General features: G+C 36.9%; 2 pseudogenes across 2 annotated transcripts; one reads left to right on the top strand and one right to left on the bottom strand.

Annotated features, from left to right (window-relative positions):
* Window positions 1-9,560: 9,560 nt before the first annotated feature.
* On the top strand, window positions 9,561-13,603 carry LOC143595023 (phosphatidylinositol 3,4,5-trisphosphate 3-phosphatase and protein-tyrosine-phosphatase PTEN2A-like; annotated as a pseudogene). Its single transcript, XR_013146451.1, has 11 exons — window positions 9,561-10,047; window positions 10,663-10,764; window positions 10,856-10,912; window positions 11,248-11,313; window positions 11,381-11,575; window positions 11,661-11,747; window positions 11,837-11,901; window positions 12,569-12,692; window positions 12,757-12,887; window positions 12,965-13,034; window positions 13,119-13,603. The product of XR_013146451.1 is annotated as a phosphatidylinositol 3,4,5-trisphosphate 3-phosphatase and protein-tyrosine-phosphatase PTEN2A-like (transcript).
* Window positions 13,604-13,696: 93 nt separating this feature from the next.
* Window positions 13,697-16,703, bottom strand: LOC143595024 (small RNA degrading nuclease 1-like; annotated as a pseudogene). The gene is made up of 12 exons (XR_013146452.1): window positions 16,667-16,703; window positions 16,401-16,583; window positions 16,252-16,329; window positions 15,575-15,643; window positions 15,333-15,473; window positions 15,142-15,258; window positions 14,997-15,066; window positions 14,791-14,891; window positions 14,552-14,692; window positions 14,361-14,468; window positions 14,175-14,276; window positions 13,697-14,092 (listed from the first exon to the last, which is right to left on the bottom strand). The product of XR_013146452.1 is annotated as a small RNA degrading nuclease 1-like (transcript).
* Window positions 16,704-27,460: the final 10,757 nt, after the last annotated feature.

Genomic DNA, 27,460 nt, shown 5'->3' on the forward strand with positions numbered 1-27,460 from the left:
CATTGCGAAACAAGATCCCAACCAGCTCTTAACTTCCTTAAGCATAGGGATGTTGTTTCCAATGATCAGTATATCATCCACATACAGGATGAGGAATGATATACTGCTCCCACTAGCCTTTCTGTAAACACAAGGCTCATCTTCATTTTTGATAAAACCAAACTCTTTGATTTTCTCATCAAAATGAAGATTCCAGCTGCGAGATGCCTGTTTAAGTCCATAAATGGACTTATTCAGTTTGCACACCCTGTTAGGATATTTAGGATCGACAAAACCTTCAGGCTGAACCATATAGACATCTTCAGAAAGATGTCCATTAAGAAAAGCAGTTTTGACATCCATTTGCCATATCTCGTAGTCATAGACGCGGCTATGGCAAGTAATATCCTTATCGACTTAGTCATAGCAACGAGCGAGAAGGTTTCATTATAGTCAATACCCTGAGTTTGAGTAAAACCTTTCGCGAATGGCCGTGCTTTATAAGTCTGCACATTTCCATGCATGTCGGTTTTCTTCTTGAAAATCCACTTGCTCCCTACTGCCCGACACTCGAGGGGTAGCTCAACCAAGTTCCAAACTTGATTGTCACACATAGATTGCATCTCGGCGTTCATGGCATCTTGCCATTTCTCATATTCCGGATCTAAGATAGTAGATTTGTAATTAGTAGGTTCGTCGCTTGACTCGGCTACTAAGAGGACCTCGGGATCATCTAGATGCCATAGGTATTTAGAGTTTGGTACGCGAGTCCTATTACTTCTGCGAACGCTTGTGTTCATGTCCGATGTATCAGCAACAACAACTTGTTGATCAGACGTTCCAACTTCCTCAGCGATAGTTTGTAGTTCTTGAATTTATTCAAGATCGACAATATTATCTCCAGTTCCTCGATCGAGAATTTCCTTCTCGATAAAGTGGCCCTTCCTTTTGATAGAAATCACATTTGTATCAGGATGGAAGAAATAATATCCGCTTTGGTTATAGTATCCAACGAAGCAACTTTTACGCCGTGAGGATCGAGCTTATCGTCAGAATCACTAGTGACATAAGCATCACATCCCCATACTCTAAGGAAAGACAAATTGGGTTTTTCGCCCATGCCATATCTCATATGGGGTTTTGCATACCTTTTTAGTTGGAGCCAGATTGACAATGCGGGCGGCGGTCAAAAGGGCAAAGCTCCAAAAGGAGTGAGGCAAGTTAGTTCTACACATTATCGATCGGACCATGTTTAGCAAGGTTCGATTTCTCCTCTCGCTCACGCCATTGTGCTGGGGTGTGCCGGGTTGAGTGAGCTGTGAAACAATTCCATGCTCTTTCAGATGATGTATGAATTCTGAGCTGAGATACTCTCCACCTCGATCTGATCGAAGCATTTTAATAGTTTTCCCGAGTTGGCTTTCCACTTCATTTTGAAACTCTTTGACCTTTTCAAAGGTTTCATGCTTGTGTTTCATTAGATACACATAGGCATACCGACTGTAATCGTCAATAAAAGAAACAAAGTATCTTTCATGATTTATATACATGGTTCTGAAGGGACCGCATACATCAGTATGTATGATTCACAACAGATCCTTTGCTCATTCATTCTTATGAGTGAAGGAACCTTTGGCGAGTTTGCCAGCTAAGCAGGATTCGCAGTCATCAAAAGAGTCTGGTCCTGTGGATTCAAGAATCCCTTCGGATTGGAGTCTCTTAACTCGTGCCTTGCTTATGTGGCCAAGTCGGCAATGCCATAGAAATGTATCATTGATGCCAGATCTAATACGTTTAGAAAGATTATATACATTATTGTTTATTTGAACATCAACCTCATAAATACCATTTCAAGGTTTAGCCTCAAAATAAAAGATATCATTCAAGTAGGCAGAAATAGCATTACTATTAAAAACGTACTTAAATCCTTGTTCAAATAATAAAGAAACTGAAATAATGTTTCAGGTCAAACCAGGTGCAAACAAACAGTTATCCAAAGTAACTACAAGGCCATACGGACAAGCAAAACGATATGTGCCGGTTGCAAGAACTGAGACTCTCTTCCCATCTCCAACGATGAGTTCCATGCTGCCTTGTTTCAGCTTCTTCCAGTTTTCAGGCTCCTACAAGACATTAACGATGTGGTAGCCACATCCGGTATCAAATATCCATGTGTTGCTAGAGACAGTGAAAAGTTCAATAACGTAAATAGAAATACCTTTAGAGGAGCTTTCACCATTGGTCCTCTGCCTTTTCAGCTCAGCAAGGTAGTCGGGACAGTTACGTTTCCAGTGTCCCATTTTGTTGCACTTGTAGCACTGGCGCTCCTCAGGAGGCGGCGGTGGTACCTTTGCAACACCTTTTTTAGTGTTGGTGGCAGACCTGGCAGCAACAGTAACCTTCTTCTTTCCTTTACCGTTATGACCCCGGTTTTTGGGTTTAGGCTTGACGACACCAGCAGATCGAACCATAAGAACTTGATTGGTTTTAGCGGGAATATTCATCTCAGCCGTCTTGAGCATTCCATGAAGCTCCGGCACTGTCTTCACCCAGCCATTCATATTGAAATTCATTACGAACTGGTCGTAAGAGCTAGGAAGAGAGTTCAGGATGAAATCCGCTGTCATTTCATCTGACAGGAGATAATCAAGTTTCCTTAGTTGTTTGATGTACCCTTTCATCTTGACGACATGCGCACTAACAGGTGATCCCTGTTCCATTCTGCAACTGATGAGCTGCTTCATGGTGTCATAGCGTTCTTGACGGGCTTGTTTCTGAAAAAACCCCTTGAGTTGCTCAAGCATCTCATAGGCACCAAAATCTTCCAAGCCTTTAGCAAGCTCGTAAGACACGGTGGCTAGCATGATACAGGCGACTTCAGCAGAGTTGTCCGTATGCTTGTCAAGAACCCTCCTGGCATCAGAAGTATTGTTTTCAGGCTCGGTTGGAACAGGTCCATCGAGAACATAGTGCTTCTTTGTCATCTTAAGAACAAGTCCCAAGTTGCGGTGCCACTCAAGAAAGTTGGTGCCATTCAACTTTTCTTTCTCAAGTATAGCCTTGAGGGTGAATGAGGAGTTATTATCAGTAGACATCTATTCAATTAAGCAAAGGTAAATTTTATTAGTATTTTCGATGTTTTAATCCTATTATTAATGACCCAATGACATTAGTAAATAGGAACTTGAGAATCTGGCTTCCAGTTACTCATGGCAGCTGTAGCACACAACATTAGTAAGTGGTTAGGCAGACAGACAACGATTGCCAATTGTGGATAGAGCACAACTCTCGTTTATGAGGCCTATTAAGACAACATTTTCCTAAGTAGATACGTTTAGCCTCATCTATGCCCACCTTAGTCTCCAGACAGCTGTAGCACGTAACAAAAGAGTAAAGTAATAGTCGCCCTAGTATAGTCACTTGTGAAAGGCCGGATGTGTCAACGAAACCTTTTCACCTTGAAGGGATATGCTAGAAATCAAGTGTGACATTTGTCAATTTCGGGTTATTTTATACTTGTATTCTTAATGTAAACCCGACCCGTTTTGTATTCCGAACCTTTCGATATTATCAAAATGATGAATTCTATGTTAAATATTTGTTTTATAGTTGTTGGATAAAAAAAATACCCTTTTTGGTTCTTAAAATTCCCCGAAAACGCTCAAAACGAACTCCAGGGACTAAAACTACCAAAATGGAGACTTGAAGGACCCATTTGTAGTTTGTGCTTCTTGGGTCTATAACCAACCCTTTTTCATGAAACACCCTTTATGAAAGACCCATTCAACTTACTCTATATATACACACCCATCTTCTTCATTGTGCTTGCTCATTTCTTCATTTCTCTCTCAAATTCTTAAATTCTAAGGTTGTTCTTCATAAGCTAATCTTTCATTTTAACTAACTTCTCAACACTTAAAGCTTGATGTTACAACATATATATAATATACACTCCTTGTTTACCTTCGGTCTTTCATTTCTCCGGTCTCGGCCGGTTGAAATGTCGGACTAGTAGGGCAAGGTTACATGGAGGACTTTGTAGTCCTTGTTTATATATTTAACAAATCTAACCATATAACTTGTTATACTTGCTTAAATTCTACATATTTTAGTTTATTTTTCATATTTGTCAAGTTCCATGGTATTGGGTATGTGGTAACCATCCTCGGTCTTATTCCGAGTCAAGGACCGAACCAAAAACCGAACTTTTGTTTAAAAACTTTATTGTTAACTTTTTTAATGTAAAACTTGAGTATTATTATTTATAAGTTATTTTACAAGTTCCATGGTAATTGGGTATGTGGTAACCATCCTCGGTCTTATTCCGAGTCAAGGACCGAACCAAAAACCAAACTAAACCGAGTTCACTCGCTTAAGACACACAAGTGTGTTTTTAGCCACCAAAACTCATATTTTTCTTTAAGATTATATTTTAAATCAATTTTAGTTAATTTCTAAACATACTTGGAATGTCGGTAACCAACTTGATCTTATAACAGGTTCAAAACCGATAAGGTCGTATACTCGCTTAACGAACGTTAAGGTTCTTCACAATAGAACTACATACGTGGTTAAGTCTATTTTGATTTTATTGAGTTATCTCATAACATTTATTATTTTGGGAAGTTAACTGTGAGCTTGGTCAATTATCAAGTCTCGAACCGACAAACCCGAACACTTGTTTAAACCTCGTTTTGGGTATTCTTATAACCAAGGGTTTTGCAATATCGCATTTTAACCCACATTATTACTTAACATAGGTTGAGTAAAAAAAGAAAAAAACTAATGAATAGAATACCGAGACACGGTTTCGAGTAAACTTATTTTACAAAACTCGTTTCTTTAATTTCTCAAATATTTACATTTTAAATCCTAAACTTTATTTATTTACTTTATTTGTCATGTATTTTATTTTAAACCCTTCCAAGACTACCTACTAACACAAGACCCATTTAATATAGGTCTTGCTCGTTAAACCGATCTCTCCGATTATTCACGACACTATCTTTCAAGTTACTTGTTAATGTGAGTACCTTTTTCATCCCCCGTTTTCCATCTTTCATTTTGGGGGTGGCATTGCACACTTATTCAAATTCAAATGATTTATACTTGAGTCTTAAACCACAACACGTATTGTATATGTTTACTTAAATAAATGCTCGATTTGGTGTTATATGCTTTACATGATTATGTGCAAATTCTTGAATGCTAAGGCGGGTAGCCTCTTGAATGCTAAGGCGGGTAGCCTCATCAAAGTATGATCATACGTTAATTCCGAGTATATATGGTATCCCCATATAGAAAGGTGTCGTCAATGTATTCTTATTGACGATTTCATTATTGTCGTCAATGTATTCTTATTGACGGTTTTATTATCTAAATTGTTGCTATTATTTATTGTTTTCATATACTAGTTGTGGATTTCATACTATATACTTACTGTCCAAAACTATGAAAATTGCTCACCAACCTTCGTGTTGACAAACTCTATTTTATGCAATGTTACAGGTTTGATGTTAGCTTGATTGGATTACTTGAAGAAACTTATTATCTTGGCTTTAGGATATTAGAAAATAAAAGAACAAGTTATTTGTTTATCTATCTATTTGGCGTTTTGTATGAACAATTGTTGTGTTATTTATGATGATATGGATTTAAATGAGTTGTTTAAATATTGTAACTTTATAGTGTCATTGTGCAATGAGCAATCATGTCGCGCCTCGATGTTTCCATCTTCATTGGTCGGGGTGTGACATCAAGTGCGGTGCTGTAGCTCCAAACACTTGAAGTTTCGCAGTATGCCTCAAGTGTGACTTATAGTAGGATGGCATAGACTATTGATTTAAATTGGGATTAATTTTAAATATTACCGAATAGAGTAAAAGTCCAGTTTTACTTTATTGATCGAGACAACTTGATGAACCCTTTCATCTCTCAGGACACTTAGTTTTGTATGACCTATTAAAACTAAGTTTGTCGTGATAATACCAACCAATTTTAAGTTAATAGTTTTACCTATTAAGTTATTAGTTATGGAAAATTAAATTTAGTTTAATTTTGCAAAACTTGATTGGTTAATTTATTTTAATATATTTGGTATTAGGTTGGTGTATTATAATCCTATTATAATCAAGCAAGCTACCAAAATAGCAAACAGAATATGTAAATCTTAAATGGCCATGATTAGTGATTGATCTTGCTAGAGCCTATTAGCAAGATCAATCGGGTCAATGGGTCACAACACAAAACAACCACAAGGATGGACTCTTGGTGCATCCCGTCATCTTTGGTAACTCCCACTGACTTCAAGAACTCCATGAGCTAGTCCTCGTCCTCGGTTTTCTTCGGGTCTTATTCATTACAAAATTACACTAATACAAGTAATGAAAAACTAAACCTTATCTATTACAATTTTGAACCATCAAGGTGGCCAAAAACCATAAAATAAAACCGAAAACTAAATACAACTTTTGAACCATCCATATGGCCAAAATAAAATCATTCAACCAAACAAACAAGATCGGGCCAGATTTACATATTAAACGAAAAATAAGTCGGACAATATTTTGGTCAAATTAAATAAATAAAATTTTGACCAAACTAAAATTGCCCTAATATTTTATCTGGATCATAAACGTCAACTCCATTGAAGTTTATGATGTAGAACCGGTGAAAATACCGGATTCGACTTGTATGTTGTAACCAAGGCTTTGATACCACTGTTGGGTTTCAGTGGTGATCAGTTGAAATTTAGTTTATTAAATCCGGTTCAATAAACGTGGCAAATAATAATTAATCACATTAATTAATAATTATACGCAGCGGAATATATATATATATATAATTAATCAGCACCGAAAACTAAACCCGACAGGATCCGGTTACAGACAGTACGAGTACGAGTCAAAACATTAAATATATAAACTAACAATATATTTAAGTTTACCTCGGTTAATAAATAACCGGTTGAGACACCGAAGGCTAACGAACCGAGCTAGGTGACACAACGAGATCCAAAGACCAATCAGTGGCGGTGCACGACGGCAACGACAGCGGCGGCGGCGGCTGTGAGCGGCGACGGCTGGCGTCGGTGGCTGGACAACGCCGGTGGTCAGGCAGCGGCGGTGGTGCAAGTTAACCGGCGATGGGGTGGAGGAAGAAAAGAGATTGTTGATTAGCTTAGGGTTAAGGTTATGTCCATAACATCATGTGTTTATATAACCTATAATTAGGTTTAACCAACTTAGTTAGTTATAAACCTAATGGGCCAACAAGTCCACTTCTTGCTCCAAAGCCCGCTCTATGTAATTTCATCTCGTTAAAGTATCTAACCCGGTTAACTAACTTAAGCGGGTCAATGGCTCGTTACCTCATGGTGTAACTCTCACGGGTCATAACCCGGTTGACTGTATTGACTTACCCGAACCGGTCCATAATTCCAACAACATATACAAAATAATGAGGTCTCATGGCACTTCTTTTTTGAAGGAAGCTAATAAACTACCAGATAGACTTCAACTAAGGAACAATACTTGGATTACCACTTGGTACGAAAGCCATAAGAAGTAAATGGTTTTTCAAATATAAAACAAGAATCGATTACACATTTGTAAATGTTAAAGCTCTATTAGTAGTCTTAGTAGTCAAATGTTTAACTCGTAGGCTACTTTGACACACACAATCCTATATTATGAACCGCGACCTTTAGAATCTTGATTTCCTTCATCTCTAGTCATAAACTTGTGATTCGCCAAATGAATGCCTAAGACAAGATTCTTGTCTAATGACTTCGAGTAGGATGTATATACGGAATAACCCGAAAGTTTCATAAACAAGTATAGAATAAGGTTTGTAAACTTATTAAATCGTGTATGTCTTAAACAGACTTTTAAAGAATAATACTAAAAGTTTGATCAAAGTATGCAACCTAAAGGCTACACTTTTACCACATTAACCAACTGGACAAATGTGTATATAGTAACGAGACATGAGCTATGAGTCTCTTACCTTATGTTCATAGGCATGATCTTTCTCTTGAAATGGTATATACACAGATTAAGCTGGCCCACTCCTCAACACCTTGTTAACCAAAAAGGGTGTGCTAACCCATGGCGCCAAATGAGGGAGGTTAAGAGGGCTAAATCAGATGGGGTCTACCTTTAATGCACTAATAATTTTCTTTTTCTTTTTGTTAAACCTCGAGTTAACTTACCACGCATAATTAAAGGCTTGGTTGGTTAATAGATTCATGCATATGTAACAATGACGTGACGTTTTAATAAGAGGCCTCTAGCCCACACCACATAGCGTTAGAAAAATAATACTAATTTGGTCATTTTCTTAAATTTTACCAGTATTTATTTGATTGGGTTCTTTGTTAAACTACCTATTGTGGTAGGCGAGTGAGGCCGCAGGCGAGTGTGGCGCGGCCACATCAGTTTTGAACACCACAACACCCCCCGGCGCAAGCGGTGGCACGATGGCCTCCCCACTAGCGCCATCAAGGGCAAAAAAGGTGAAGGTTTGGTTATTTATGGCTCGCTAACAGAGACTTTATCTGAAAACTAATCATCAAACACGATTTGACATAATATTAGAAGATGAATTCGGTGCAACAAATATTCCTACCGGTTTTATCTTTTGTGACAAATAATATTTCTCTCATTAATTAATAAATTTGACCTTACAGGTTTCCCTGTAAAAGCGGAAGGAAGAAGGTGATATAGCAAAAACTGATCCTAAAACCGTTTTCCGTTATCCATAACCGCTACCTATCATTGTCACCAACCACCACCGTTCCGTTACCGCCATTGGCCGCAGCTTCCAATTGGATCTACAAATCAAATAAACAGGATCAAAACTGATACCGAGCATTTATCGATCTATGTGAGTGATCCGATCTCTAATCTACCACATTCATTCGTAATGCTCGCGTTTCGGTAAAAATCCGTCAGATATCTCGTTTTCGCTTCGTTATTTTGCTGATTTTGAGTTTATGCTAACATATAATCAATGCACTGTATATATCCTGTATCTCACATTACTGTTGCCAGTTAGTATATAGATGCACTCATCGTAAGAGGTGAATAAAGTGATTTAAGCGTGAGATTTTGTTACCGGAGTTGAAATTATCTTATCTTGAGCCCTAGGTTTTAGTTGCTTAATTTAGTTTTAAAAATGCAATTTCTGACCAGTTGGATGCTGCTACTGTATCAAATTTTTCGAAAACCTAAGTAATTATAATTGATATTAATGGATATAGATATGTTAAGAGCTTAAATGAGGTAATCATGCATCTGCTATTTACTGTTTTAGATCATGAATAATATGCTCATTTTAGCGGATTCACTCATCGTAAACGGAGAACGTAGTGCGTTGTGAGTGAGTTTTTGTTACCGGAGCTGAAATTATGGCCGGTTGAATGCTGCTGTTGTATCAATTTCTTTGACAAATCTAATTCTATAACCTAATAATTCGAATTATGTTTCCAGGTAATAATGTAGTGGATAACAGTAATAATAATTGATATTAATGTATATAGTATTTTCTGTTGTTTTTCTTCCGGATTACAATTTTCATGCATCAACTGTTTTACTTTCTGAATAATTCATATTATTTGTGGGCTTTTATCACGTACAGAATGGCTTCAGAATCTAATTCATCATCTCAACCTCCAACTGAAGTTAGTGATGTTAAATCTTCTGCATCCACGGTCACTAACCAAACCAACAGTCATACAAGTGCTTCCTCTTCTGTTGAATCTACACCAATTGTATCATCTTCAGATGAAGTACCAAATTTCCCCAAACCTACAATGCCAGAACAGAATAATTTGCAGGCTGGGAACACTGGAAAGTGGGCCATTGCAAGAATTGCCAGTGGATTCGGTTTGCAGTTGTCTCAAAAAACCTCTGGATCAAATGAAAATGCGGGTCGTGTGTCTCCTAATTCTCCATCAGCTGTTCTTCAGTCAGTTGGAAAGGTTTAGTTGACACGTCTTTGGGTGCAGTGAAAGCCGTGCAAGTTAGGGCTCGCCACATGGTCTCCCAAAATAAACGAAGATATCAGGTTGCTCCAATTTAACCATGCTATGTTCGTGTTCTTCATTTTAACTTTAACCGAATAAACGATCGAAGACGAACAATTAAACGAGCGGGGTTTTCTTGTTCGTGTTTGTTTATGTCCGTTCGTTAATAGTGTAAACAAATGTTCATGAACCTCAAGAAACGTACATAACCGAATATAGATGAACGAACATAGCTAAGCGAACACCAATTAGAAGTAAACATGACCATAAATATCTTGGGACTAAAGATTTTTTAGAACTAATGAACCTAAAAGATATAGATGACTATGTAGATAAATGAACTTTACCAAACATAAACTAACGAACATAGATGTGCATAAGTGAGCGAAGATAAACGAACATAAATGAAAAAACATTCACGAACAAGACGTGTTCATGTTCGTTCATTTGTTATATAAAGAACATAAGCGAGCTTCCCGTCGAACGGTTCCGAACGCTTCCCTGAACGTTCGGTTACTTTACAGGCGTACTGAAATATATTAAATGTATTAAACATATTATGCTACTAAATATTAGTCCCATAATTTTCTTTTGTTTATCAAGATGTTACTGATCAAGTTAAATGTAGAACATTATGATGTTATTTCTGATTGCAGGAAGGAGGGTTTGACTTGGATTTGACTTATATCAATGATAATATTATTGCTATGGGATTTCCTGCTGGTGATCTGAGTTCCGGCCTTTTTGGATATTTTGAGGTAAGCATCGTTAAGCTCATCAACAAATTTAAACGATTAAGTTTGGTTTCCATCTTGTCTTTCTAATGAATGTCTTAAAGCTACAATGCAGGGATTCTATAGAAATCATATGGAAGAAGTGATCAAGTTTCTTGAAACTCATCATAAGGTAATCTTTTCATTCGAGTATTAATATCATGAATAGTATCATTAATTAATAATTATTCATAGAGTTAACTACATAAATGATCCATAGTTTGACAAAAAGAATAAGTTTAGGGTCTAACTTTGAAAAGCAACAAGTTTGGTATCTGTGGTTTTCATTTTATAACAAAAATAATGAGTTTAGGATCTCACGTAAAAGCTCCAACATGTTACAAATTGAAAATACACAGATGGCAAACGTGTTACTCTCCAAAGTCAGACCCCAAACATGTTATTTTGCCAAACCACAGGGACCTTTTATTTAACCAACTGTCGTTCATATCTAATTTCTCTCTGCAGGATAGATACAAAGTGTATAATCTTTGTTCAGAAAGACTGTATGATGCTTCACTCTTTGCAGGAAAGGTATACAACAAATGATCGTCACACAATAACCAAATCTAATCATCTATTCAAAATATTATTGAAAAAGTCATAAGTTTGACTGCAAGTTGCGTGTTTCCCATTTAACGATCATAATTGTCCACCGATTAACCTAATACCATCATTCTGTCAAAGTGCATATTCATGGTTAAAGGATGATATTCTTAATGTGGTGGTTGTTCACTGTAAAGCTGGTAAAGCAAGGACTGGTTTGATGATTTGTAGCCTTCTTTTGTTTTTAAAAGTATGTTTTTGTTACCATCATATATGTTTAATGACTTTAATAGATGTGATTGTCGTTTTGATACTTATATAATAATATTTTGCAGTTTTTCCCGACAGCGAATGAGTGTATTGAGTATTATAACCAAAGAAGATGTGTAGATGGGAAGGGATTAATACTTCCAAGCCAAATTGTCGGTTATCTACTTCAACCAAACTCTTATCTTGCGTAAACGTTTAATTTCACGAGATGTTAACTAATTAGCGGTATTTTATTTTCTAGAGGTATGTGAAGTACTTTGAGCGCATCTTGGCAGATTTCAATGGTGAAAGTCCACCTGGTCGGAGGTAAATTGCTGACTTTTGTGTAGGCCTGTCAACAAGCACGAAGAGGGTTTTCTTGTCCGTGCTCGTTCCTTAAGAATATGAATGTGTTTGTGTTTGTGTTTGTTTATTTTCGTTCTTTACCAGTATAAACAAATGATTCATGAGTGTAAACAATTGAACTAAAACCAATTAAAAGTAAATGTGGACAGCAATGTATTGGGCCTAAGAATTAATTAAAACTAGACTAAATTGTGAATAGCCCAAAGAATTTAAACAAGTATATTAACAAGCGTAAACAAAAAAATTGAAACAAACATAAGTGAACGAACAAGACATGTGTTCATGTATGTTCAAATTTTGTTTATGTTCGTTCGTTTATTATATAAATGAACTTCTTGCTGAATGGTTCACTGGAATTTCGATTATATACGTTTTTGCCTACTTTGAAAAGGCTGTAAATAGTTAATTTGCTAACTAGAATAAGAAAAACTATATTATTACAATAACAATCTGAGTATTTCAGTAGAGCCATTTCAAAGCAATACATTAAAAAATTGCCTTCGAGTGACTTTCAACCTGTTTGACCTATTAACTTTTTAGCTATAATTCAAGTTGACCCGTTCAAAAGTAAACAGGTTTATCACCTTGTGATTCAATAGGCGTTAAAGTTGATAACTTAATATTTCAGGTGCATGCTGAGGGGATTCCGGCTTCATGAGTGCCCTTATTGGGTCAGACCAGTAATTACCATATCTGATCATAACGGGATTCTATTTACAACAAAAAGGCATCCAAAAACGAAGAATTTGATGGTAATTATTTATGCATGTTAACTGCTTTTTTGAGCCCGCTAAAAAAATGCAACCAATTTTGCAGCCTGAAGATTTTTGGATTCGCGCACCGACAAAAGGGATTGTGGTTTTCGCTCTACCCGGGGAGCGTGGTCTGACCGAGTTAGCCGGAGACTTCAAGATCCAATTTCATGATCGCCAAGGGGATTTTTACTGGTCAGTAAATAACTTGTTAATTATCTTGTTGACTCGATTCATTTGTTTTCTAATGGCTAATATTCTTTTGTCTTCAGTTGGCTAAACACAACAATGATGGAAAACAGAGTAATTTTAAATGGTTCTGATTTTGATGATTTTGACAAGGTATGTGTAACACATGGTTCAAACTCATGATAAAATGAAAATATTGTAATGTTATTAACAAACACCAAATAACTGTCATTTCAGAGAAAACTGCCCGTTCCGGGATTCAAAGTTGAAATAGTGATGATCGATTATGACGGCACAACTCCCGATAAGTACAAAGCTAATGAAAAACCTAGTTTAAGCTCCAATGATCGTTCGCGATCTAACAAAGACTCAAGACGAAACAAAGATTCAAACAGCCAAGAAAATGACAATGTGTTTTCTGACAGTGACGACGAAGACAAACCCAAACCCAAACCTGTCTCTACAAAACCAAGCTCAAGTGAAGTTACCACGGAACCGCCAGTCCACACACCACCAACACCACAACAATCGGATGTTACAACTTTAAGGAAAAACACCAAACAGCTTTCCTTAAACAGCACGCAGCAAACAACATCAGATAACAAACAAGTCGAAAAAACAACACCGAATTTGCCTAACTTGAACTCTGGTGATATTAAGGCCATGCTGCTGATGCTTCTGTTTTCTCCTTTGGAGATGATGAAGATTATGGAAGTGAGTGACTTTTACTTTCCTATTGTTTCCTTTTTGTGGACTTTAAACTTTGTTTCAAAATTGAAGAATTAAAATAAATAGTTTGGCAAATGTTACACACTCACTAGGAGCATATTAAAATCTAAAACAGGAAAACTATAATCTCAACTGAAAAGTCTTCAAACACCAGATTGCTTTCTTGCTTGAGCAACAATGATCTTGTTTAACATTGTTATTTCTTGATCACGCTCATGTAACTGCTTCTTCAAGGTTTCAATCTCGTTCAAATAACTGTCACGCATGTTACACTCAGCCGTCTCTTTTGGTTTCAGTCTCTCATCTGTCTTTAACTTCTTGACTTGAGTTGGAGTCTCGTCTTCGGCTGACCTCTTAGTTGATGCCACTTGGACATTACTATCATCTTCACCATCCAAGGCCATCTTCCGAACATACACATTACCAGATGCACCTGAACGCAATTTGAATGAAACTAACTTCTGCGAACGCCCTGATGAATCCTGTTTACAAAAGCGAGCTAAATGTTAAAAACAAAAGTTAAATAACTTTGTCGAAGTTAGAGCAGGTTTAACATATGCGTACTTTAACTTGGTCACCAGCAAGACTCTCAAAAGCTTTATCAGCATCTTGTTTACTCTCAAAAACCAAGAAAGCTGAATACTTGTCTCCACCTCTCCTATTTGGCTGCAAGCAAGTTGACCACGTCATCGATAATCAATACCGGAATCAAATCAACCAATCCGGAATCAAATCAACCAATCAACTAACCTTTAATTCGATGCTGAATTCACCAGGAATAATCTCAACTAACTTCTCTTTAGAGATGTCTATTGGTATGCGATGACAAAGTAACTTCATTGCATTGGCTTCATGCACCTAAAATAACAATTCCAAGTTTTGCTCAACAAAATGGAATATAAATTTGACCAAACATCGCAAAAATAGTTTAAAAACCTCACCTCATTTTGAAGAGAGAGTATAGAGTTAATGTTATCAGCTACCCCGTCTAATTTAGCAACAACAAGTTTCATTGCGAATCGAGCATCATCCAAACAATCATGTGTATCACCTTCAACTCGAACTTCTTGCCCTAACACCATCTGCCAAATAATAAAACAATATCATCAAACAGTTAAAAATAGAAAATGGTAACTTAAAAAGGATTTACAGTTTGCAAGTTTAAAGATATGAAACTTACCTTGCACAAATTATTTAAAGATATTCTCCTGATATTGGAACCACTCCAATACTTGAAAATAAGAGATGTGTCAATTACTCATGAGTGATCTATCTTGAGTGCTGCAACAAGGGGCAAAATGGTCATTTTAAACAATGTTTTGTCATATAATTTAGAGTTTTCTACAAATAATTAATTAATTAATTTTCAAAAATGAACCTAGTTACCTTTCAGATCACTATTCAAACTGTGGCCGGCCAATATGGTCCCTTTCGATAGCAATTTCTTCATAATTACCTATTAAAAAAATGTGTCAATTTAAAAAAAATAAGTAGAGGGTGAGCAGTGATCAAGTTCATTAAATATTTTCACCTGTATGTCTTGTAACGTATTAGTAACATTTTCCAAGTCTTCAGCACAAATTCCGGTTATGTGGGTTCTATAATCAACAACCTCTTTATCAGGTTTAACAAGTTCATCAAGTACGGTCTGCAAAAAGTCAAAACAAATTTAGGAGCAATTTAATTTTTAAAACTCTAAAAACTAGTGACACGTAAAAATACCTTTAAATCACGATCCACAACACAAACCCTAACCAACGCATCTGTGCCATCATCACAAAGTACCATCTCACAATCAACCGCAAGTATTGTGTTACATCTCGCTTCTTTCAACTTTTTTTTATTCTTTATAACCACCCACCCCTGCAACAGTTCAAAATTTATATTTATTTTATTTTGATAATTAACAAAAGATAGCACAAAGTTCAGATTATATATATAGTTAAATAGTAATATCTATATACCTCCTCATGTGATGGTAATAGATAATCTAATGCATAGTGTGGATGAGAAACTGTCTTGTGAACCAGCTCCTGCATTTGGCACATGCAACACAATTAACAATTTGAGCTATGAATAATGCGGATTTAATATTATTCTATGAATATAACAAAAAACAAATAAAAAATTTAAGTCTAAAAGATAAACAAAGACTACAACTAAAATTATCAAAAAGCAAAGAGCATACTAACAATACAAAACTATACATTAATCATCATGTTAATTGCATAACTATCAACATTAACTTTCAAAAAAACACAAGGGGAGCAAAGGATATTGACAAGCTTAAACGAGCCCGGGCCCGAGCTCACGTCTAAAAGTAAGCTTGTTTAATGAACGAGCTTGAGCCCAAGCTTCACTTATCGAGCTCAAACGTGCTCACGAGCCTTTCATTTAGACAACTTTTATAATATATACAATAAGTTCTTGTTAAGGTATCTATTGTTATATATGAAATTATAATTGAAAAAAATATAAAAAATATAATTGCAAATTTATAAAGATTATTTAATAAACAGTAAACTAGCCGAGCTCAAGCATGAAAAACTAGAGTTAAACAAGCCAAGCTCGAGCCTAGTCGAGCTCGACCCGTTTACGCTAACCGTTAACCAAAAAACAATACAAATGAATAAAAACAAACCTGTTCGGGCGATATTTTATCGGTACTCTTCTCGATAACCTCAGCAGAGTCACGCATTTCAACCATCTTAGCAAAAAACTGAAACAAAACATACAATTAACACATTAATCTCAAATATATCAAATACAAAACAATATTCAACAGCTAACCTTCAAATCACCATCATTAGCAAATGTTTTCAAGAAGGCAATCAAAGCATCGGGTGACCGCTTCGCTGGATCACTCAAACTCTTGCCCAATTTCTTATCGTAAACGTTCAAAAACTCCTTCCAATCGCCGTTACTGCCTTTCATCCCACGCTTTTGTGACATCTTCACGATGTCAACGAGAACCTGAACATATTCGAATAAACCCGTAAACCCAACTGGGTTGCGATTAGACAAGACATAAATAGAGTTAAAGTTGAGAAATTGACCTCTTTTGGGGCTGTTTCTATCTTCTCCATCGCCGCTGCTGCTCCGCTATGAGAATACGAGGGTTTTTGGTTTCTATGGATTGATGGGTGTATGGGGTTATTATTAGGGTTTATAGATACTTTTGTTGGGCTAGTCCAATGGGCTTCCTTTCTTTTAATTAATTTGTTAAAACTAGAGGTGAAAAAATCAGGGTTTTTTTATATCCGGGTTTTTACTGCCCAAACATATATCTGACCCTACCTATAGGGCAAGAATAGGGTATGTATTTCAGTATCAAAACATGTATTTGGAACTGGACCCGATTTGTAAAATCTAATATCCAAAAACTGAAACCGTGTTTTTCCAATTCCCGAAAGCGAGTTTATCAAATTCCCGATCCATATCCGAAAAAGCACCACCGAAAAGTAACCCAAAAAAGTGCAACCCCTTAAAAAACACCATTTGTACCCGAAAAATACCTGAAAATAGGGTATTCAAATACCCAATTTTAGAATACTCGGTTCTCTACCCGACCCGAACTCGATGTATAGGTATGGTTTTTAGAGACAATACTTGGACCCGATCCCGACCCGTGCATTGCCAATAATCGATTTTCCAATACCCGGTCATACCCGACCCTGGTTTCATGCACGGAACCAGGTATTAGAAAAGCCTGATTGGCTTATTTGTTTTATCAAGCCTAAAATAGGGGTGTTCACGGATTGGTTTAAAACTGTGAAACCGCCCAACAAGTCATTAGTTTGGTTTCACAATCGCTTTTTTTTTTCACAACCATTTCATCGGTCGGTTTCAAAAGTTTCAAACCATAGTAAACGGTTTGGTTTACGATTTGTAAGCAAAACCAGACCATACCGTAAAAGTTTAATATGTTTTAATTTTTGTATATATGTTATATTACGTATGTATATATATATGTAGTGTTTTAACTAAATGACAACTGAGCCAAATGTTAGAAAAGGTTTGTGCATTATAAGACCAGTTTAATTGGAGTTTAAGCCCATGAGTTCCTAATGAGGCATTGTTCATTAGTTTGTTGGATGTAAGAATATGACATTTGTTACTTTAAGGTTATTATTTATATCTATACATTATAGATTTTTTTTAATTTTAGTCAATTATTTAGATCTTACAATTATATGAATATATGAATTTAACTAGTTTGAGTCACTATGTTAGAGGGTTTATTTAGATTTTTGTTTTAATCGTTTTGCTATTTTATATTTCGTAATGATTTTATTTTATTTTTCAACATAGTTATTGTTTTGATTTAATATGTATATATTAGCTTGTTACGTTCATTATATTTATTAACATTTAGGCTCTTTCAATTGTGATGTGTAGGTTTTTTAGATTTTTAACGAATGAACACGAACATGTTGATTTTTTTTAACGAACAAACATGAATACGAATATTTGTCTTGTGAAAATGGGTGGTTGATGTAGGTGGCAATGGTCGTTGATGATGGCTGATGGTAATCGGAAGTTAACCGGTGATGGAGAGAATAGGCCGACGCCGAAGAATATGCAAAGGAGAGAAATTACGTTATGGTTTTATGATAAAAGGATTTCACAAATAAACCCATGTGAGGCTATATTTAGGAAGCTTATATATTAGATAGTATTTCTATGTTACTTTACGTTTTGTTAAGCTTTCGTTTAATCAATGTATGGGCACGAGGCCCTTTTGGTTGTAGCAAGCCCATAATAGAAAACGCTAAAAGGAATGAGTTCCATATTAAAGGGACACCACTCACCCATTCCTCCTACATCTTGGACATTTTCACCTACAAGTTATTTTCATCTTTTATTTCTTTTTGCTTTGGTTTACAAGACTCAATGCGAGATCCGAGTGTTGTTGGTGGTAATAACATCAATTGTAAATGACTTGATAAGCTCGACACTTGATTATGAATTTGATTTGAAAGACTTGTGTGATTTGCGCGGACTCCTTCGTAAGGTCATGCCTTATGGATAATGTAGTGTGCTGAGCTGAGTCGAGTTCAAGCTTGCCTAAGCTCGAGCTTGAGTCACTTAACGTCCAAGAGCTAGAGCTATGAACTAAAAAGAGTAGCAATCATGGTCCAAGTATTCACTAGCGTGTTGTTTACCCTTTTCACCCTAGGAGTTCGTTAGTTGAATTGTCACAATATGAGCATGGACATAATTTACTTACAACGACTGATCTTGAAACCAAATGTGCACACCCTGCATGTGCACGTTTGAGTTGGAATAAATCAAGACTAAAAAGCGACCCCGACATAAGCTTACCATACTTGCTAACACCTTATAAATCACTCATCAATTTGTTCACCCGTTTATGTGGCACAAGTTGTACTTGTTTTCTCATTTTATGTTTTATATCAAACTAACTGCTTTGAGCATGCATTCATGTAAATTATATTTTGGACATATCTTAGCTCGTTGCAAAACTCTTAACAAAGATGAGCAAACCCATAAATTATCAAGTAAATAACTTGTATGTATAAATATGATTATTTGTGTCAAAAGTTAGTTACAACATATTCTCAATTAATTTTTTCAACCGCCTCCACATGAAAGTAGATCAATCAAAAGCATACAAAATCACGATAAAACCTCGACATTAGAATCTTGCATGGATACGTAGGTGTTAGCATTTGAACAATTCCATGGAAAGAATAACTGGTTTACTAGTTGTTAGTAGAACTCGACTTATTTAAGTTGATATGATGTTTGTGTAGACGATAATAAACATTCACATAAGACTCTTTCTAACATCTTCATGTCTTCATCTGGTCAAAAAAAACATCTTCATGTCTTCATGGTTATGAACACTAGACAATCATTAGAAGAATAAAAACCACTTTAAAGAGACTCCATTTATCTCTCACATGAGTGGTTTATCAACATAACATTAAAATTTAAAAGTCGTAAGCTTAGCCGCATATTATCACCATTTGCTGTATGAATGAACTATGCAGGTGATAAAGTACCCTAAGGCTGTATGTTATGGTGGGGGGCATCGAAGCCTCTCCACCGTGCCACGTCAACGCCATGTCATCGCTTCGTAGAAAACGGGGCATCGAAGCCCACCCCGCTATGGTTAATGCCCCTTGGGCGCCCCCAATATATATATATATATATATGCATATATATGTATGTGTGTATGTGAGAGATGAAGAAAGAGAGGGCCCACCCTTCTCCCTTCTGCGCCCATCATCCCCTCCACCGTTCCCTCCTACGCGCCCCACCCATCAGCGCCCCTCGGCGGTGTTTGGAGCCCACCGTGCCCCTCTCCCCCTCCCTTCCGCGCCCATAGTGCATAGTCTAACTAGTTTAGGGGATATATATCAACATATTTATTAATTTATTTACTAGCAAAATTTGAAATGACCCCGCATAGTTCATACAACTAGCTTGGCCTACTAAAAGATCTTGGGGATATTAAAAATTGAATCAACTAAGTTGAGAACTCTTTCACGGGCTTTAGTTTCATTCTACAACTTCATCTCTTATCAGTCCTGATTATTGGATCTGACACGTTATCTTTGAGTTCAAAAGGTTAGTAAAGATAAGTTATAATTGAGCTTCGTTGTCTTAAGTCTTAACGTATTCTCTAATTATAAGTCATTCTTCTTGTTTGTTGTTAATTCCTAAGAACATAGATCATGGATCTATTTATAATGATTTGTTTTATACAATTTAACAATAAGTTTTATCCTATTTTGTATTTTTTTTTATAATACAACAAAATATATATATAGGAAATGGAAGATAAATAAAAAGACAATATAAAGAAAAAAACGGACAACACCAGATATATTATGCAAGTTTATTTGTAATCGAAAGGTTGATATTTGGGGAATGGAAATTTTTAATGGTAAATGATAAATTGACTGCATGTGGCCATGTGGGTTTTGGGACATTTGGATGGTAGAGCAATTTATTAGCAAATGACAAAATACTTCAATTATATATGTTGTTTTATTTATATGGATTCGAATAAACTATTACTTATGAAATTTCATAGAATTCATGAGATATTATGTTTATTAAAATTAAAGGTTTCAAGTCCCATTAAATCCTTTAAATAAAATATTTTAGAGTCCTGTCATTAGTCATGAATCTTTCAAATGCTATAGAATAATAGATATATTTCTAATTAAAAGAAACCTTAGCTCGATTATCTTCATTTCGTCCCTTGTATGTGTTCTCATATAAACAATAAAGTGATTACTTTCAAGTGAATCAAATTAATTCCTTTCGTCTTTGTTCAATTTTAATTCTTTATATTTATGTGTGTTTACTTGATTATGCTCAATTGCTTAATTTTAACGGAGAAGGGATGAAACTTGAAAAGCTTTCAAATTCCCCTAGTGATGCTAATTCTTAAAACAATAAGTATTACTTTTTGATAATGTATATTCTATTGGTCTTGGTATGTGTATATATATATATATGCTAGTACTCATGTCATTTAACAACAGAGATTGTTTTTTACTAATGTAATTAAAGCTTTCTAAAAAGAAAACATCAATTTTGATATTGAATTGAAGGTCATGCATAATTTTAACTATGTGAGCTTCTATAATCAAATTCTACTATTCAAACATCTTACATCAGAATTTCATCAACTAGACCTCACCTAATATATACATAATCAAAAGAACACATATCATTAGAATTATCTTTTTTATAATATGTAAACTTTTTTTTATTGTTACCAAGAATTCATTAGAATATTATATTCCTGAAAAAGAAAACAAGAAAACATTAATAAAGAGAACCAAGAAGTGGCAGGAAAACATTAGGAAGCCTAGGTTATGTTGGAAGAATTAAAAACAAAGGCAAAGAAAGAAAAAAAAAAAAAACAGGCAAAGCATAAATCAGGGGCCGGGTTTCTCACGTTCTTCTATTCTCAATGAACCTCCACTCCAAACATCAATTTTTATATTTGTAAGGCCCCGAACCCGGTAGCCCTACTTTAGCGTCGGATTTACTCATAAACACAGTCCTTCAATTCAGAGTTTATTAAAACTTTTCGCGGAATATAAAACATCAATCATTTGTTACAAAACATTAAATCTTTTCTTTGATACCATAACACAAAACTTTATATTTAAAACATCTTTACTTCTTTCTTCAGATGCCAGCCGTTCAATCCATGCCATGCGTCATCCTCTTGCTAGCTCTGTAATCGGCTCACCTGCGTGCATACTAAAAGTCAGCTACGCTGAGTGAGTTCTAGTTAATCAGGCAACATACAATCTATTCCCATATATTACTTCCCGTATCCGAAGACACATATTACTACCTTAGCCTTGTATAAATATTCATAGGAGGATCGTCACGTAATATCTATTAAAAGAACCATTACCATTAACCTACCATATATAATTTCCATATGAGGAACACTATACTATCCATAGAAGGAACACTTTACTATCCATAAAAGGAACACTATACCTTCCATAAAAGTAACACTATACCTTCCATACAAGGAACACTATACTTTATTATTTAATATCCATGTAAGGAGCTAGTCACTTCCCTTGACGATACGTGCAATATCCGAAGATCGTTCACGTACCGTCAAGCAATCAATCGTATCGATTACATATACCATACACGGCATACACATAAAATTATATCCTTTCGTTCATACTTTCTTACTTTCTTTTGTATTATCTTACTTTCATATCTTACGTTATAAAGAGCATTACGCCCTACATTCCTCGAGTATTACTAGGGCTCGGTACCCTCTTCGTAACCATACAACCATACGTTATCATTTCTTTCTTCTATTATCTCTATCATGTTCATACACATAAACATACATAACATACTTACCTTATTCTTAGCGCTGCAACCTGACAGTACGTGCAATATCCGAAGATCGTTCACGTACCATCAAGCAATCATTCATATATTTCACATTATCCATATAAGGCATACACTTATCTCTTAGGATAAGTGTATTAACAAACATATTGAGTATGCACACAGCCCCGAAAACGTAACACATAAATGGGGTTAGAAACTCACCTGAATTCTGCTTCTTTTTCTGATAGCTGTAAATCCCTTCTCTATCTGAGCTCGGCTGACTGTACAAGTTACACGTATCAATACTCGCCTGATCTAATCTGGTGGCCTAGTAGTGGCTTACTTAACTTATCGCTTTTTAATTTATTTTCTAATCAAACTTAGCTCTAGGCGAAGTTAACCTTAGGCGAACTTAGCTGTAGGCGAAGTTACCAGCTAGGCGAACTTAGCTTTACAGCGAAGTTGCCATCAGGCGAACTTGGCTTCAGGCGAAGTTGTCATCAGGCGAACTTGGCCTCAGGCGAAGTTACCAGTTAGGCGAACTTAACTTTACAGCGAAGTTGCCATTAGGCGAACTTAGCTTGCAGGCGAAGTTCATCAGGCGAACTTAGCTTGCAGGCGAAGTTCATCGCGTTGAAGGCGAAGTTGCCCAGATGCAGGCGAAGTTACCCAGACAGCCGCTGTTCGGTTTCTTTCCAGCATTTTGAGCGTTTTTAACACCCTTGCTATGGTTCAGTATCACCCACTACGCTTCCCGACCATCTTCGGTCGCTTATACACTAAAAAGCTTGGATCTTTAAACCTTAAAGGTCAAGAATCATACCTTTGAGCTTGTTTGGATCTTGTTTAACTTGTTAACACAACTAATCGCTCTCTCTCGGACCTGCCCGAGTCTTCCCTTGGCTCAGCCGGTTCCGGCGAAGTTAGTGGGTATGTGTGTGTTAGGGAGTTTGGTGAAATATGAAAGATATTTTGGGGTTTAGGGGATATTTATATTCCTGAAATCCCATGGACCTAAGGCCCATTCTCATTTAACCCATCTCTATTAATCCAAATCCATAACCCACGTCCATTACCCAACGCTAGCCCGACCCATACCAACTCCTATTATATTATCTATTTCCAGATAACCCGAGTAAACTTTCCCTCTATTATTAAGTAATATAATTAATATTATCTTGAAATTTCGGGATGTTACAAGTCTTCCCTCCTTAAAGAGGTTTCGTCCCCGAAACCTAACTTATTCCCTATAAAAGGAAAACTTCTTATATTTACACGCTTTATTGAATCACCTTCGTTTTCTGAGTTACCCTTCTTACTTCCGACTTTGCAGTCATCGAATGGTGGTCACGTTTATTAGCTATTTAAGGTAGCTTGTCCATGAGGCCCTCAATGTACCAAGTCTCGTTTCGATCTTTAAGAGGCTTTGTCTTATATCATATTAATGCTAAAGCCTAAGTCGACACTCTATCACAACACGTCAATTTATCATGACTAACATGCATTCAGACAATTCGTACCATAATTAATAAACACCAGTCTAAATTTCAACATAAATCAACACGCATCGAGTCATCAATAAGTTACACATAGATTTAATACTTATGGCTAGCATCTAGCCTTCTTGAATGGCTTCTCTAAGCATATGGAGGAATCTGTTAAACCTCAAGCACTCTTCTCTCCTTCATGTCCTCCCTTTGGCTTCTTACAATCCCTTGCTAGGTACCCACGTCCTCCACAGTTGTGACACCTATGGTAATCATTACATTCCCAAGAGGAATGTCCTGCTCTTCCACACCTGTAGCAAACACCTAATCCCTTTCTGCACTCTCCGGGGTGTCTCTTCCCACATTTTTCACAAGCAGTGAACCCCTCTTGCCTTGCCTTCTTTTTGCGTGGATCCACCTCATTGGCTTCCTCTGGTTCTGGGGTTGGGTTCTTTTTCTTCGGTTCCATCTTCTCCCCTTCACAGTTGGCAAGGTCCTCATAAATCATCTCGGCCAATTCCACGGCCGAGTCAAATGTTGCGGACTTACTAGACTTAACCAAAGTGCGAACATTCCGTGGAAGTCCCCTTACGTAACACTTGATCCTTTTAGCTTCGGTGTTCACCATGTCAGGTACCAACCTAGACATGCGGTTGAATTCAGTAGTATACTCCCGTTGTGTCATCCCTCCCGCTTTCAAATTCAGAAACTTCATCTCCACTCTTTCAACTTCTGTATCAGCGCAGAACCTCTTCATCACCATGTCCTTTAGGTCATTCCAACTCATCGCTTTGATCTCTTCACGGGTCTTCCTCTGCTCCACACTCTCCCACCAATACATAGCCTCATCTTCAAAAGATTGAGTGGCATAACCGACAGCTTGGTCAGGACGGCACTCGCTAATGCGGATAACCTTATCCATGGCGGTTATCCACTGAAGAGTAGCGATTGTGTCTCCTAAACCAGTCAGCTTAGGCGGGTCACAACCTTTGAAGGACTTATAGTTGCAACCGCCTCGGCCTCTCTTCCTATCATCATCTTTCACAGACTTTACCTCACTCGAGTCACCCCTTTCCCTCTCGTCATCCTTTCTATTATTACCACCTGCCCCTTCAACGGTTCGTTCACGGCTTCCAGCAGATCCTTCGGGATTCAGGTTCTTCACAGCAGCAACTACAGCTTGAACAATGGCTGCTTGAACTGCAGGGCTAAGTTGAACTTCTTCGTTGTTGTTCTGGTCTCCTCCAGCGGCGCTCCCTTCATCTTCGGTGTGGGAAGCTTCTTCTACCGAGGGTTGCCGGACAAGACGAGGCCTGCCACGACGTCCAGTGCGACCCCCAGTTCCCACAACTTCTCCAGCTCCAGCCATCAGTATTCTTAAAGGGACAACACAAACATCATCACTCAAGGAACTATTTAGTACAAGGATAGCAAGGCTAACAGGTAATAACAGTGGCCAGCTGTGACTAGCTGATCACGTTGCTTTCCGTGTCCTATTCGCTTCCCTTTATGAGTCTATTTGTGCTGGTTCTACTTAAGCAGTTAGTCAAGTCAAACAATCAATTACTTCTATCCTTATCGTTCACGTATCTTTTCTTTCTCATTAACATATATCATTTAATCATACACCTTACCTTTACTGATTTTTGCTTGAGCGACACATGGCATTCTTGAACTGGCATCTTCTTTCTTTTCTTACTTAAATCCCATTCTCTGTTCGAGTCTAAGCATGTAGGATGCTTAAATCTCTCGAACTTATGCTCTGATACCAACTTGTAAGGCCCCGAACCCGGTAGCCCTACTTTAGCGTCAGATTTACTCATAAACACAGTCCTTCAATTCAGAGTTTATTAAAACTTTTCTCGGAATATAAAACATCAATCATTTGTTACAAAACATTAAATCTTTTCTTTGATACCATAACACAAAACTTTATATTTAAAACATCTTTACTTCTTTCTTCAGATGCCAGCCGTTCAATCCATGCCATGCGTCATCCTCTTGCTAGCTCTGTAATCGGCTCACCTGCGTGCATACTAAAAGTCAGCTACGCTGAGTGAGTTCTAGTTAATCAGGCAACATACAATCTATTCCCTTATATTACTTCCCGTATCCGAAGACACATATTACTACCTTAACCTTGTATAAATATTCATAGGAGGATCGTCACGTAATATCTATTAAAAGAACCATTACCATTACCCTTCCATATATAATTTCCATATGAGGAACACTATACTATCCATAGAAGGAACACTTTACTATCCATAAAAGGAACACTATACCTTCCATAAAAGGAACACTATACCTTCCATACAAGGAACACTATACTTTATTATTTAATATCCATGTAAGGAGCTAGTCACTTCCCTTGACGATACGTGCAATATCCGAAGATCGTTCACGTACCGTCAAGCAATCAATCGTATCGATTACATATACCATACACGGCATACACATAAAATTATATCCTTTCGTTCTTACTTTCTTTTGTATTATCTTACTTTCATATCTTACGTTATAAAGAGCATTACGCCCTACATTCCTCGAGTATTACTAGGGCTCGGTACCCTCTTCGTAACCATACAACCATACGTTATCATTTCTTTCTTCTATTATCTCTATCATGTTCATACACATAAACATACATAACATACTTACCTTATTCTTAGCGTTGCAACCTGACAGTACGTGCAATATCCGAAGATCGTTCACGTACCATCAAGCAATCATTCATATATTTCACATTATCCATATAAGGCATACACTTATCTCTTAGGATAAGTGTATTAACAAACATATTGAGTATGCACACAGCCCCGAAAACGTAACACATAAATGGGGTTAGAAACTCACCTGAATTCTGCTTCTTTTTCTGATAGCTGTAAATCCCTTCTCTATCTGAGCTCGGCTGACTGTACAAGTTACACGTATCAATACTCGCCTGATCTAATCTGGTGGCCTAGTAGTGGCTTACTTAACTTATCGCTTTTTAATTTATTTTCTAATCAAACTTAGCTCTAGGCGAAGTTAACCTTAGGCGAACTTAGCTGTAGGCGAAGTTACCAGCTAGGCGAACTTAGCTTTACAGCGAAGTTGCCATCAGGCGAACTTGGCTTCAGGCGAAGTTGTCATCAGGCGAACTTGGCCTCAGGCGAAGTTACCAGTTAGGCGAACTTAACTTTACAGCGAAGTTGCCATTAGGCGAACTTAGCTTGCAGGTGAAGTTCATCAGGCGAACTTAGCTTGCAGGCGAAGTTCATCGCGTTGAAGGCGAAGTTGCCCAGATGCAGGCGAAGTTACCCAGACAGCCGCTTTTCGGTTTCTTTCCAGCATTTTGAGCGTTTTTAACACCCTTGCTATGGTTCAATATCACCCACTACGCTTCCCGACCATCTTCGGTCGCTTATACACTAAAAAGCTTGGATCTTTAAACCTTAAAGGTCAAGAATCATACCTTTGAGCTTGTTTGGATCTTGTTTAACTTGTTAACACAACTAATCG

The sequence above is a fragment of the Bidens hawaiensis genome, unplaced genomic scaffold (genome assembly GCF_021521415.1).
Source record: "Bidens hawaiensis isolate Kalapana, Puna unplaced genomic scaffold, B.hawaiensis_p1.1 tig00044597_1, whole genome shotgun sequence".
Classification (NCBI taxonomy): Eukaryota; Viridiplantae; Streptophyta; class Magnoliopsida; order Asterales; family Asteraceae; genus Bidens; species Bidens hawaiensis.